Genomic DNA, 12,851 nt, shown 5'->3' on the forward strand with positions numbered 1-12,851 from the left:
CCGGGTGATACCAGGCTTCCGAGAGCCCCTTCTTGTCTGCCCCCAAGTAAGTGTACCCTCTCCTCTACCCCCAGTACGTAAGTGAATCCTCAACACAGGCACAGACAGTCATCCTGCAAGGCCCGTCCATCCTGGTGAGGAGGGGGCTGGCTGCCCGTCTCTGTCCACACGCCCTGGCCTGCGGAGATGCGCAGTGGACACTCAGTGCAGTGACAGACGGTGGCCATCCTGCCCCATGACCCTACAAGACCGGCCTGTCTGGAGGGCCGCAGCATCCTTTGTCAGCAGCCCGACCACTTCTCAGCATCCCAGGTGGGAGCTGGGGGGCCAGCAGGGTGGGTGAAGCTTGAGCATGCACACAGGCCACCCCCGGCCCCCCTGCGGTACGTGGGGGTGTCCAGCTTCCAGGCTGGTGGCCAGCGGGTGAAAGGAGGCTTGTGTGTGTGGTCCTGCGGGAGGAATTTTCCAGGCGCTCTTCCCCGTGTCTCACACGCCTGGCTGCCTCTAGCTTCTCAGTGCCGCCAGCCTGAGTCCCTCCAACTGCCAGCCAAGCCCTCGCCCTCTTGGCCAGCCTCCTTCCACCCCAGGACCATTCCTCCCATCTTCAGACTGAGCTAGCCCTCCATGTAGCCACCAGGAGGGTGTCGGGGGCTGGGCTGGGGTCTGGCCCCACGTGCTCCCTCCTCCCCGCCCACATCTCCCCACCAGCCAGGCACCGGCTCCCTCCAGCTGGACCAGGGAGGTGCCTTGACGCTGCCTCCCATGCTCTACTAATCCCCAGATGGAGTCTCCACCTCCTCCGCAGCATTCGCTAATTTGGGAACACCATCCACAGTGTAACCCCAGCAATAACAACAGAGCCATCACATTCCCCCGCAGCCAGCTGGGGTTTCTTTCCAGGAGCTGCCTGAGCCTCATGCCCTGAGAGGGTCTCTTTTGGCATCTTAAGCTTCAGGGTGACCCCTCATCGGTTGATGGCTGCAGGCTGGGTGTTTGGACCTCACCTGCCTAAAGACTGAGGCCATGTGGGGTTTACTGTGGCTGTTTCCTGGGTGAATCCTCTTCTAGGCCCTTGGCGTTCCTGGAGAAAGCCCCACACCATTCCCCTCCACCCACCATCATCTTAGAAACTCAGGAGCCGATTTAACGCGGAGGAGGGTGGTCCTGGCCTTTCCTGTCCTGGAGGGTTCAGCCTTAGGTGCCCCGGCTGGGCCTCAGAGGGCGTTGTGATCACCGTAGTGACCGGAGTCTGAGCATCCAGAGCAGAGTTTCCCATGAATATTTGCTTCCAGGTGGGTGACTCCTTGTTCACGACGGGCACCACGATTAGATTTTGTGTCTCATTTCACCCTCAGCCATCTGCCAGGTAGCGCTGGTTCTTGGTCTTGTTTGGGACCCCAAAAGCGGTAGCCCAGGGAGGTGAAGTAGCCTCAGGAAGGTGTGCAGCGGCCGAGGGGCAGAGGCCGGTATGTGGGGCAGAGGCGGGATGGGAGGCACACCCTCCTTTCCCCTCCCCTGGCTCGACCCCCGTCTTGGCATCAGGTCTGCAGCATCGGCATTGCCCTCTGCCTCCTCCTCCACCCCCTGGGCCACAGAACCAGGGAGCAAGACAGCCTGAGCTTCTAGAAACATCTAGACCCAGACTCACCCAAGCCCAGGAAAGAACTGAGTGAGGCCCAAGTGAGCTGTGAAGCTTGGGAGAGACGTTGGCAGGAAACCGGACTCCGAATCTGGGATGTTCGGGATGCCAGATGGCTCACCCAGGCCCACGGGGCGAGCAGCTTGGTGTCTGGGTGTCCTGTCCTCAGCTCGATGCTGAGGATGAGCCCTGAGCGCTCAGGTAGGAAGTGGGTGTAGGTCACAGCTTGGAGGTGCAAGAGGCAGGAGGAGCGTTGAGTCTGGTGCCTCTCGGGCCCCGGGCTCATGCCTGGGCCGGCCCCGGTGGCCGTGTCCACTCAGGCCCCGCCGAGCTCCTGGCCGTGCTGCAGCGGTGGCTGCTTTGTATGGATGGTGCAGCATTTTGGGTAATGAAATATTCACAGGTCAGTGATTCCTTGAGAAATGATGGGGATCAGTCAATTCCTTTTCAGGGAGTAATTTTCTTCCCCTTCACAGCCTCTGTTTCATGTTGACAATCATTAGCATGAGAGAGAGGCTGGATCGAAGGGGCTTGTCAGAACTCAGGACGAGCTGCCACCTTGTCGTGGGTGGTGCGGCCAGACGCCTGGACAAGGGGGCACAGAGCCTGGCTAGGACATGTGCGTGGAGCAGGAGGCAGGAGCCCCTGGGGAGCTTAGAGCCAGAGGTACAGAGGGCTGGCTGGTGGTCTGCCTTCCTGGGTCTTGCCAGCCTTCTTCCCTCCTGGTTGGGGAGCACAGTGACCCCCCAGGACACTCATATTGGTGGGTCTTACTGCCTCTTACAACGGCAGCTTCCAGAGCTTTGGGTCCAGATCCCAGCTCTGCCGTTGCCAAGTACACCTCATCTTCCCCTTCTGTAAAATGGGCTGCACTAGCTGGTATGAGTCTGAGAAGAGCTGTGAATTCGCTTAAAGCATCCGAAGAAGGGGCTACTGGACGTGTCCTTCCTCCCCTGGAAGGCCACGCACCGTCCTGCCCCTGTGGCCCATGAAGCACTTCCTCGTGTCCACCGGACCCACAGCCGCCACCAACCGCCACCTCGCTTCCCATGACCGCAGCTCCTGCTGACGTGGGCCTTCCTGTCTCCAAGGATGGAAGCGTGGCCAGGGCCTTGGTTCAGCTCAGATGGGTGCCGGCGCCACTGTCCACAATCACCGCCGGGTGCCAGGCCCGTGGTGGCCACACTCACATGCCGGCTTTTATTTTGTCATTTTCTTTGGAGGATCTGAAACAAAGGATCTGACCTCTGGGTGTGTTCAGGAGCCAGGATTTTGACTGCTTTGCTCCCACCAGAGGAGGCAGGCACACAGCTGCTGGCACCCGGCCCAACAGTCGACAGACGGCTACCAACTCTGCCCGGGGCAGTTGCCCACCTGCCCCTTTCCAGAGGGCGGGAGTGAGCCTAAAGAGGGGGCCACACAGTTGCCAAGGGAATGCTTCCATCAGGCCATCCTGCCTGACCAGCAGGCCGCAAACCCCTAAACGCAAACTCTCCTGGGCCCAGGTAGGGACCAGGACTGCCCCCTCGGATCCCAGGGAGCTGGGAACCTTCCCCAGGAGGGGCGGGACATGGGGACGAGCTGTCCCTGACCCTGTTCCCATGCTGAGGTGCCCCGGTGTGCCACAAGTAGCTGGTGGGGTGAGAACGGGCACCCCGTGTGCAGGCCAGTCTGAATAGCTGGGACTGCTGCCCCTCGTGCCCAGGGGAGTGAGCCTGAGACTCACAATGGACATGCTGTGGGGAGGGTGGGGAAAGCCCTCCTCTGCCCCCTCAGCCCCACTCTTGGGTTGGAAGCACACCCTTCTGTCCCACAGACCCCTGGGAACCAAAGGGCTCCACCTGGAAGCAGGCAGCCACGTAAGGTCTTGTCGGGAGGTGGTTTTGGAGCCTGAACAGGTCAGAGAAAGGCAGAGTTGGGGCTAAGCCTGAGCCTAAAGCGGGTCGGGGCACAGACCCTGCATCCTGAGTTCACGCCGGGCCGTGCCATTGATACCTGGCTCACTGGTGTCCCCAGACGTGGTTTGATGTGGCTGTGAGATGGGGACTGACTCACTGGGTGCCTCACTGAAGGGGTTGTGAATTAAACACTGCTGTAGCCTGGAATCCCGGGCAGTGAGGCCAGTGCTGAGTGAACACAGCAGTTCTCGCTGCTGCTTGTGCCCCACCCCACCCCCCACCCCCGACCCAGGACCTTTGTCGATGCCTGAAGAGAGTTTAGATGCTGCTGGCTTCTGGTGGGTGGGGCCGGGGCACTGCCCTCAGCCTGCTGCAGTGCACAGAATGCCCGCCCCCCCAGAGAAAGCCCAGCCCCTCCTGTCATTAGTGATCTGAGCTAAGATGACAGGAGAGGGGCAGGGAGGTCTCCAGCCACCACCCCACGAAGGGCCAGTGCCCAGCAGGCCTCTGCAGGCCCCAAGAAAGCCAGGCTTCCCCCAGCGGGAGTGGGAAGCTGGGGGCTGGCTCCAGAGAGCTCCAGGGGGCCGGTGCCCATGAGGCCACCTCTGGCCATTGTCCAGGCCAGCACTTCTCAAACTCAGTTGCATATTTGAATCCCTGAGGCAGCTTTTAAAAACCCCTGTCCCTGGCTTTACCCCAGATCAATGACATCAGACCCTCTGGGGATGGGATACAGGCTCTGGTCCACAGATGGACAGCTGGGAGCTTGTTTGAAATGCAGAAGCTCAGGTCTGTCCCGTGCTTCTGAATCGAAATTTCAGCCAGAGCGCAGGAGAAGTGGTGAACCACTGGGGGCCCTGCCTGAGCTCAGTGAGCAGCAGACAGGATCTGGGCTCCCCATCTGTGCTCCGGGCTCCGGGGCAGTTTTCCTCGGCAATCTATGTTTCCTGACTCTCCTGGGACAGGCAGGCACCTCAGGGCCCCGGGCTATGGGTCAGTGATGAGGGCACCCAAGAATTCTTGTAGAGTCGTCAGGTCTCGTGCAGAACCACCAGAGAGGAAAAGTACATGAGGGCTCGTCTTGTTGCCCAGGAGTCCGGGAACAGCTCGGAGGTGGGCAGGCTGTGGCTCCTCTGCCCAGTTTATGGACCAGACTCGGAGGCTGGATGAGAGGTGGAGGAAAGGGAGGCCTGCGTCTGCTCCACTTGCCTGCCTGGTGCGTCTCCTCCTCCTCCTCTGGGTGGTTCCTGTCTAGGGAGTGCTCTCCGCTCCCCACAGCCAGTGCTGGGCCCTGCCACTTAGATCTGTTCTCTGCTGGGGGTGTCGTGGGCAGAACTAGTGTGGGGAACCTGCTGTCCTTCCCTGGGCATGGACCAAGCAGACCCCGCGTCGGGAAGGCTGCCTTGCGGTCCAGCCTCCTGTCATGGACTGTTTTTAAGTGGAGAGATTGGGCGGGGGTGTTGCTGGCAGGGGCTCTGGGTCTGTGCAGGTTGGTGGACAGTTAAACAGGGTGTCAGGAGAAGCTTGCCCTGCTGGTGTGCCTTGCAGTGAGCACAGGAGCCCGGGTTGGGGGTCCCCGTAGACCAAAAATGAAGAAAGAGTGTCTTTATAAAAGCGCTTTGTGCATGAGGGGCTCAGAGGGCCCCTGCCCTCCAACCAAAAGCATGCGCCCCCCTCGGGTGCAAAGCTGACCCTGGCTTCCAGGCCAGGGGGCTCTTCTGTTGGGGGGATGACTGCCCCCCATTTCCAGTCCCTGATGAGCCCCCACATGTGGGTTTGAGTTGGCTGATGGGCTAAGTGTGGGCCAGAACAGAAGTGTCCCTGGTGGGAAGGAACCTGGCTCTGGGAGCTGAGGCCCAACCTGAGTCTACAAAGCGCTCCACGTGGTCCAGGGTGATGTGAGGCTGCGAGGAGGCCCCTGAGCTGTGGCTGAAAAGTGGAGGAAAGCATCAGAGGCAAAGAGGGTCGAAGGTGGCGGTCCCTGGGGGTGGTCAAGGAGACATCTGAGACCCAGTTTGTACCTCCACCCCCAGGACAACACAGTCTGGCATCCTGGTTCCCCGGGTGCTGCATCCATGGGCTGGGATGACCCCTGGGTGGCCTGCGCAGCAAGGAGCCCAGCGAGGGCAGAGAACAGGGTGAGCCTCTGGTGAGCTGACCCCGCAAAGGTCAGAATCGGTCTCCTCCCCCGGGTGTGGGGCTCTCCAAGACTTAGGCACAGGGACCCACATCCCCGGGAGTCAAGTCCATCTCAGACTCAGCTAGCTCCCCCAACAAAAGAAAGATAAAAAGATCCCATCCCCTGTATGTCAGCCGGTCCTCGGAGGCCCACGGGAGGTGGCAGGTGGAGGTGCAGAGGCACAGGCCTTGCCGGGTCTCCCCTGCCCGGAGCCCTTCACCTTGTCTTCTTGGCCAGGAACTGGGGTGTACGGGAGAGGGCGTGCAGGGTTGAGGAAGAGGCAACACTCCCTGGGACCCTTTTGGCCCCTGTCCTCGGACTTGCCCCTTGGTAACAACCCGGAGGCAGAACAGAACCCCACTTCGTGAACACCCTGCTCCTTCCCCAACCTTGTGAGAGCCCCAGGCTGGGTCAAGAAGTAGCAGCTCCTGGCCTGTTCAGAAGACCCCAGGCGCCCTCCTGACACCACCGGCCAGTCTGCACAGGGAAGGCGTGCTCTCCACCAGCCCCCACCCCTTCCCACCCGCACGAGCCTCAGAGGGGTGGTCTCGGCCGCCTTGCCCTCGGAAGCCCACAGGCCGAGTCAGGTTGCTGGCCCAGTAGGGGGCGAATCCGCTGGTCTGGTCAGTCCTACTGGGGTCATCAGGGCGTCCACAGAGGAGGGACAGCTCAGAATGGAAATTCCATTAGTGCTCAGCCATGGGCAACAGGGCCTGTTCAAAGAATACATTCAATTAAAAATTGATTTTTCAGTTTAATCTCAATCATAATGAACCACATTCAGACCCCTTCCACCTCCCAGGACAGCAAAGCTCTCACCCTCCTGGCCCAGCCTTGTAGGCTCCCTGGCCTCCTCCCCATCCTTTGGACGGAGATGATATAGTGAGGGGCCAGGGGCCAGGGGCGGGGGCCATCCTTCACTGAGTTTGGGAATAATTACAAATGAGGTGCACAGGGGGTTTTGTTAAATGAAAGTGTCACGGTGGTAAATCGTATTTTTATTTACTGCGAGGTTGTGTTTTCAGCGTGGCTCCAGTTAAAAGCTGCAATATTTAATTTCCCTTGATCCAGACAGTATTTCAAAAGCATCATAAAACGAAAACAGCTCCAACTTTTTCCCTCCCTCACTTCCCACAAACTCAGAGATACCAGGCAGGAACCCCACACTTGGGCCCACAGAGCCGACTCGCTTCTTGGGAGGACTTCCCTTTCTCACTCACTCTTCCTCTGAGATCAGGCAGGAGAGGCCAGGCAGGTTCTCCAAAGCTTCCCGGGCTATGTGGGCAGCGGAACTATTAGAAATATGCTCATTTTTGTCAGCATCGTTCAGTTCGAGGCCCTTAACTAGGCGTGGCTCTGTGTTATCCCCTTACCTTTGTGAACACCTCCATCTCATACATCTGCCCAGGTGGTCTCTGTCCTCACACCTGCCTTACAAATGAGAAAACAGAACTTTAGTGAAGCATGGGATTTGCCGAGGGACCCTCTGCTCAGCAAGACTGGAACTCAGGCCTGCTTGATCTGAGCGCATGCCTGCGGTTCTGGTGTGTTTGGACCTCAGAATGCCCAGCCCCACCCTGCTTGCCTCCCGGCTCTCACCTGCTGATTTGCTGTGCAACCTCAGGTCCCATACTCACCTTTCTGAGTCTCTGTAAAAAGGAAGACCCACCCCAGCTGCTTGTGATAGTACTGCAAGGAGACACACTCCAACCCTGCAGACAGATCCTTGGCCCAGCTCTCTGGTGGCCCCCTCTGCTCTCCAGATAACTCCCAGGGACAGATGGACCTTCCTCTGGCCATGAACACAGTGTCCTGTGCTTTAAACATTCCCTGGACTTGACTCCAACTTCCTGGTTTGGCGGGGGGGCGGGGTTTCACTGATTGCAGTTACACTAGGAAGGCATCCATTCACGCTTGTTTATTACAGAAAGGCCAGGGTGCCTTCTGACCCCTCTCTGTCCCACCCCCGGCCTGCAGTGGTCAGCACTCTGGGGGCTCCCTCTCGTCCTCTCTGGCCTGGCATCCTGTTTTCACTTGTGTTCACAGCTGCTCTGAGCATCGCCGCTGGACCCTGGGGTCCTTCCCCTGCACCCACCCCCAGTACAGAGCGTCATCCCCTGCGGGTCCTCAGGAACCGGTCACTTCATGTGGGCACTCAGCACTGCTTGTCCCAGCAGCAGCCAGCTGTCGCCCCCCACACCCCCACTCAGCATGGTGTCTGGCTCTGTTTCCCAAAGACCCTGACTTCTGGTAGACCTTGGACAAAAAAAAAGAATTCCAGGTCTAGGCTTGGGAAACTTCATTATATATACATCGCTTTCCTGCAGAACTTCATGGGGACTTTTCTAGAACGTCCCAGAAGACTAAGAGTTCTACAGCACAGGCCTTGGGAAGTGCTATTCCAGGGAAAACAGCCTGGCTGCAGGTGGGCTGGGATCTGACCCCCCACCCTAGGTGCCTCTCTGAGCGAGGGGACCTTAGCCTGATCTCTTTGAGCCTCCATTTCCCCATCTATCAAAGTGACGGCTCTAACACTGCCAGGGCCACCGTGCACTTGGCACCCAGTTACAGGACAGTGGCAGGCTGGGCGGTCGGTGCTCAGCACACATCAGGTCTCTTTCCGCATGGATGTCCAGGGACTCCGTGAAGCTGCCCCTGCCAGGGCTGGGCATTACTGAGGCTTCACCCTCTGGGGCCAGCTCTTGGGTGCTTTGTCGTGGACGAGTTGTATGACTCCAGGCAAGTCTCATCAGCTCTCCAAGCTTCAGTTTCCTCACCTGTAAAATGGAGACAAGGGCACATGCCTCTCAGGTGTGGGGAGGTGCCTATGCGCACTTGTGGTGAATGGATGTGTGGCCAGCTGGGTGAGCAGAGCCACCCTCGGGGGACAACCCAGATGGAGCGGTCTGGCAGCGGCGTGGAACTCGGGGAGGGTGGGCAGAGGAGCCAGGCAGAGCTGTGCTCAGAGCTGGCTCCGTCACTCGCTGGTGGCAAGACCACGAGACCCATCCCCTGCTTCTCTAGGCCTGTCTCCCCATCAGTACTCTGGGGATAATGACACGCCTCATCCGACTCGGGTGACAGTTACTGGGCCGTCCCAGCGGGACGCAGGTAGTGTGGCTGTCCCTCCGTCTGGTGTCATCACTGCAGAGCGCTCTGTGGTGCCCGGGCCATCTCTCCCCGCTGACTCCTGGTGACAGAAGGCCCGGCTTCTGCCCTGAGGGAGGCTCTGCTTCTTTCCCCTGGGTGTCAGGGCCAAGCCCAGGTCCTAAAGAATTGTCCCACCCTGGCCCCCCGACAAGGAAATCAGGCCAGCCGCTCGTCCCCCTCCCTGGCTGCAGAGCATGGCCCCTGACTGCCCAGCCTCATGGGTACGGGGTCTGGTGTCCTCGTCAGCAGCAGAAGATAAATGTTTTTAATTCAGGGAGCTTTTCATGAGCCAATGAAAGGGAGTAAATCACCCTTCCAGGCCCCGGAGCCCAGAGCTGGCGCCCGGTCACATCAGGGTGGGCCGAGGGGCAGCCACACCGGGTCACTGGATGTCAGGGGGACCTGGGCATGCTGTGGCCTGGCAGCCGGACGCCAAGCTGGGTCACTAGGCAGCAGGAGGACCTGGGCATGCTGTGGCCTGGCAGCCGTTACACACAAGCTCTTCTATGGCGGGGCGGGCGGGCAGGGTCTGCCTGACTGCCCTGCTCTCCTGGCCTGGTCAGGCTCCGAGGGTCCCAGTGTGCGTGCACGAGAGAGGCCTGCATGTGGACTCAGCCTTGGCACACGCCCGGCCCTGTGCACCTCTGGGTGCCCAGGTGGTGAGACCCGGGTGTGTGCAGAGCACCTGTGTGCCTGGCTGTGACGGGGGCCACGGGAGTGCCGGGGCGTGGCCCCCGTGTGCTTGTGCAGGCACACATGTGCACATGGCTTCTGGAGAAGAAATGTTTAAAAATGGAGTTGTCAGCCCCGAGTTGACAGGCGCAATCAGGAAAGTGCAGCGTCGGCAGGAACGGCCGCGGCTCCCTCAATTACCCGGGAGGAAATGGCCCCGCTTTGTGCTGAGGAGGCAGAGTGTGACTGGAATAAAGCAAGTGGAGCAGACCCAAAAACTTCATTAATTAAAGAAACTCATTAATGAGGGACATTTAATCAGCTGAAGATTAGATCCACGCTTGCCTCTTCCAGGAGCCGGGCGCCGAGCGGAGACCGGAGCCGGCCTGCCTCCTCCGCCCGCCCGTGCGGCCAGGCCTGGCGCCAGGGCCCCAGCAAGGAGATGCGATGCCCCTGGGCCAGCTGCGCGCGGCCACGTGGAGGCCAGTTCGGGTGCCCGGACGGCATCAGGGTGCCGGGATCAAAGGTGCTTGGATTTTGGCCTCACCGGGGGACGTGCGGCAGCATCGGGAGACGTGTTTTGTGGTCACCCTGGGGAGGGTGGTGCTGCCCGCCGCTCGCCCATAGGGCTCAGGGATGCCAGACACCCTACGGTGCCCAGGGCAGCACCACGGGAGAACCTGCTGCCACACACGTCGGTGGTGCCAAGGCCATAAGACACCTGCTCCAGGCTGGGCGTGTGAATGCACTTGGGGGATGGGGTGAGTGCGTGGCATGTGAACCAAGCATGTGTGAGCACAGGCAATGCGTGCATGTGAGCTTCTGTGCCCGGGGAACGTGTATGTGAGTGTGGATGTGTGTCAGGATTCATTCCCATGGACGAGGGGGGAGAGGAGGCTGGGGCCCCGGCAGACCTGGAGGAGACCTGACAGGCGAGCTGAGACCTGTTGCTGGGTGTGCTTCACCCGGGACCGCCCAGCAACATCTCTGGGCCCCTGGGAGGATCCTGCTTTCTGATGTGTTTAGAGAATTGTCCACTTGCTGTTGAAGGCTGTGGGGAGAATGGCCCCTGCCCAGGACAGGCTGTCTGAGGGCATGCCCATCTGGTGGGCCATCACCCCAACACCTGTGATCTTGACTGCATGTTCGGGGACCCACCTGAGGGTGCCACCCTCAGACCATGGCCCTGCGGGTTCCACTGGGCTCCCAGGCACCTTTCCCACCTCCCGCAGCCCAGGGGTGCCGGGCCGGGCTGCCCCAGTGGACCGAGCCTGAGGCCTAGGTTCGGTCATGGTGGCACAGGTTGGATCCATCTCCTCAGTGCAAGTGAGGTCTGGCAGCCGGGGGGCTCACTTCCCACCCTGTCCTCCTTCCTCCCCAAGTCCCAGCCCCTCCCCCAGTACAGGGGTGCAGCGGGTGCCACCACTGTGCCAAGAACAGCCCCCAGCAGGGAGAGTCGGGGAGGGCCTTCCCAGGTGTGTGGACGGCGTGGGTGGGTGGCAGGGAGAGTCGGGGAGGGCCTTCCCAGGTGCGTGGACGGCGTGGGTGGGTGGCAGGGAGAGTCGGGGAGGGCCTTCCCAGGTGTGTGGACGGCGTAGGTGGGTGGGCAAGGCTGGGGCTGTCAGGTGTGAGCTGAGGACGGGGCTCTGGGCAGAGCAGATGTGGCAGGGTGACGGCAGCATCGCATCCGTGGGGCAGCAGGAGCCAGGAGAGGGACGCAGGAGCAGGGGCCAGCAGGTCGCGGGGACCAGGCTGCTCCTGGCCCTGGACATGTTCACATTTTCAGGAGGAAAATGTCTTGCTTGGAAAGGAGCAAAGCAGAGGAGCTGGGCAGTGCTGCAGGAGGGACCCAGGTTTGACATGGAGACATTCGCGTCGACCAGCTTGAAGGCTGAGAGAGTATGGAACCCTTGAGCCCACAGCTCTCAGCAGGTTTTCACCCTGTCCAGTCTGGAGGCAGGGTGTCTGCCTCCGTCATAGGGAGATGGTGGGGGCCCTGGATGCCAGGCCCACCCCATCCTGGGAAGTGACAAGCAGATGGCCCCATAGAGACCCTGTGAGGAAAGGATGGGGACGGGACTTCCCTGGTGGTGCAGTGGTTGAGAATCCGCCTTCCAATACAGGGGACACGGGTTCGATTCCTGGTTGGGCAACTAAGCCCACGCGCTGCAACTGGAGAAGCCCTTGCACCATAACAAAGACCCTGCACAGCGAAAGTTTAAAAAGAGAGGAAGGAAAAATGGATGGGGACAAAGCAGCCGGGATCCCTCCCCCAGGGCCCCGTTGTACGAGGGAGCATCCTGGGTGAGGCCAGTAGGGAGGGTCCCAGGCCTTTGCCTAGACACTCCTGTAGGCAGCGCTACTCCTGTGTGAGGGGGCCTTCTGTGAGTCTGGGGGTCCAGGCTGCCCAGGTCCCTGTGTGAGCAGGGCACAGTCTCCACTTCCAGCACCAAGGTGATCCTGGGACGGACGTGGGGGCAGATCAGAGCAGGTTTCTTAGGAGAGGTGGTGGCCAGGGCTGCATAGACAAAGGGCAGCTCCTCGGGTGGCCCCGGCTCCTTCCCCAGGAGCTCATCTCCCGGGGCCGCCCCGCCCCCGCGCCTGCCCCTCCTCACTGGCCCAGCTCCTGGTGTGCTGCCTCCATCTCCCTGGCTGCCTGGGGAGCCTGTCACAGGGCTTTGGGCAGAGCAGGTGCTCAGAGGTACACACGGGCGAAGGAGCGTGCCGCCCCCCAGGGGCCTGGATTCTAGACCACATGACTCCACTAACATGCCCATGACCTTGGGGAGTCAGTGCTCTTGGGATGTGCTAGAGTGTTCCCACCTTGGTGTTGGCAGGCTCAAACAGAGCCACACACATGTATTCTCAGCAGGGCCTCCAGAGCCCAGGCACCAGCGATAATCTCTGCCCCCCCTTCAAGCCCTGTCCTAGTCCCTCGTCCCCCAGACGCAGCAGTGAGTCCCCATCCCGCATCGTCCTCTGGCTTCTCTTCCAGACCCACCCTCTGTTCTGGCACCACGGGCATCCACCCATGGCCACTGCCCCATGATGAGCCTAAGCAGGTGTCCTCCCAGCCCAGGCCCGGGGGTGGGAGTGCCCCTCCCCAGGTCCTGGTTACCAGAACCCCAAGGTCTTGCAGTCTCTGGAAAGAACAGTCCCACCAGCAGAACCTGAGCACCAGCTGAGGCTGCCACTTGGCCCCCAGATGGGAACTTTCGGCTCCATAAGCATCAGCTCACGCCCCTGACCCCAGCCCGGATCCCAAGCCCACCAGGTTGGGCTCAAACTCAGGACATCTTCCCAGGGCTGTTGT

At 60.5% G+C, this 12,851-nt stretch overlaps 1 protein-coding gene across 16 annotated transcripts in view; it reads left to right on the top strand.

The window, feature by feature from the left end:
• Positions 1 to 12,851, top strand: part of RBFOX3 (RNA binding fox-1 homolog 3) — a 445,251-nt gene that overhangs the window by 390,904 nt on the left and 41,496 nt on the right.

The sequence above is a fragment of the Bos taurus genome, chromosome 19 (genome assembly GCF_002263795.3).
Source record: "Bos taurus isolate L1 Dominette 01449 registration number 42190680 breed Hereford chromosome 19, ARS-UCD2.0, whole genome shotgun sequence".
NCBI lineage: Eukaryota > Metazoa > Chordata > Mammalia > Artiodactyla > Bovidae > Bos > Bos taurus.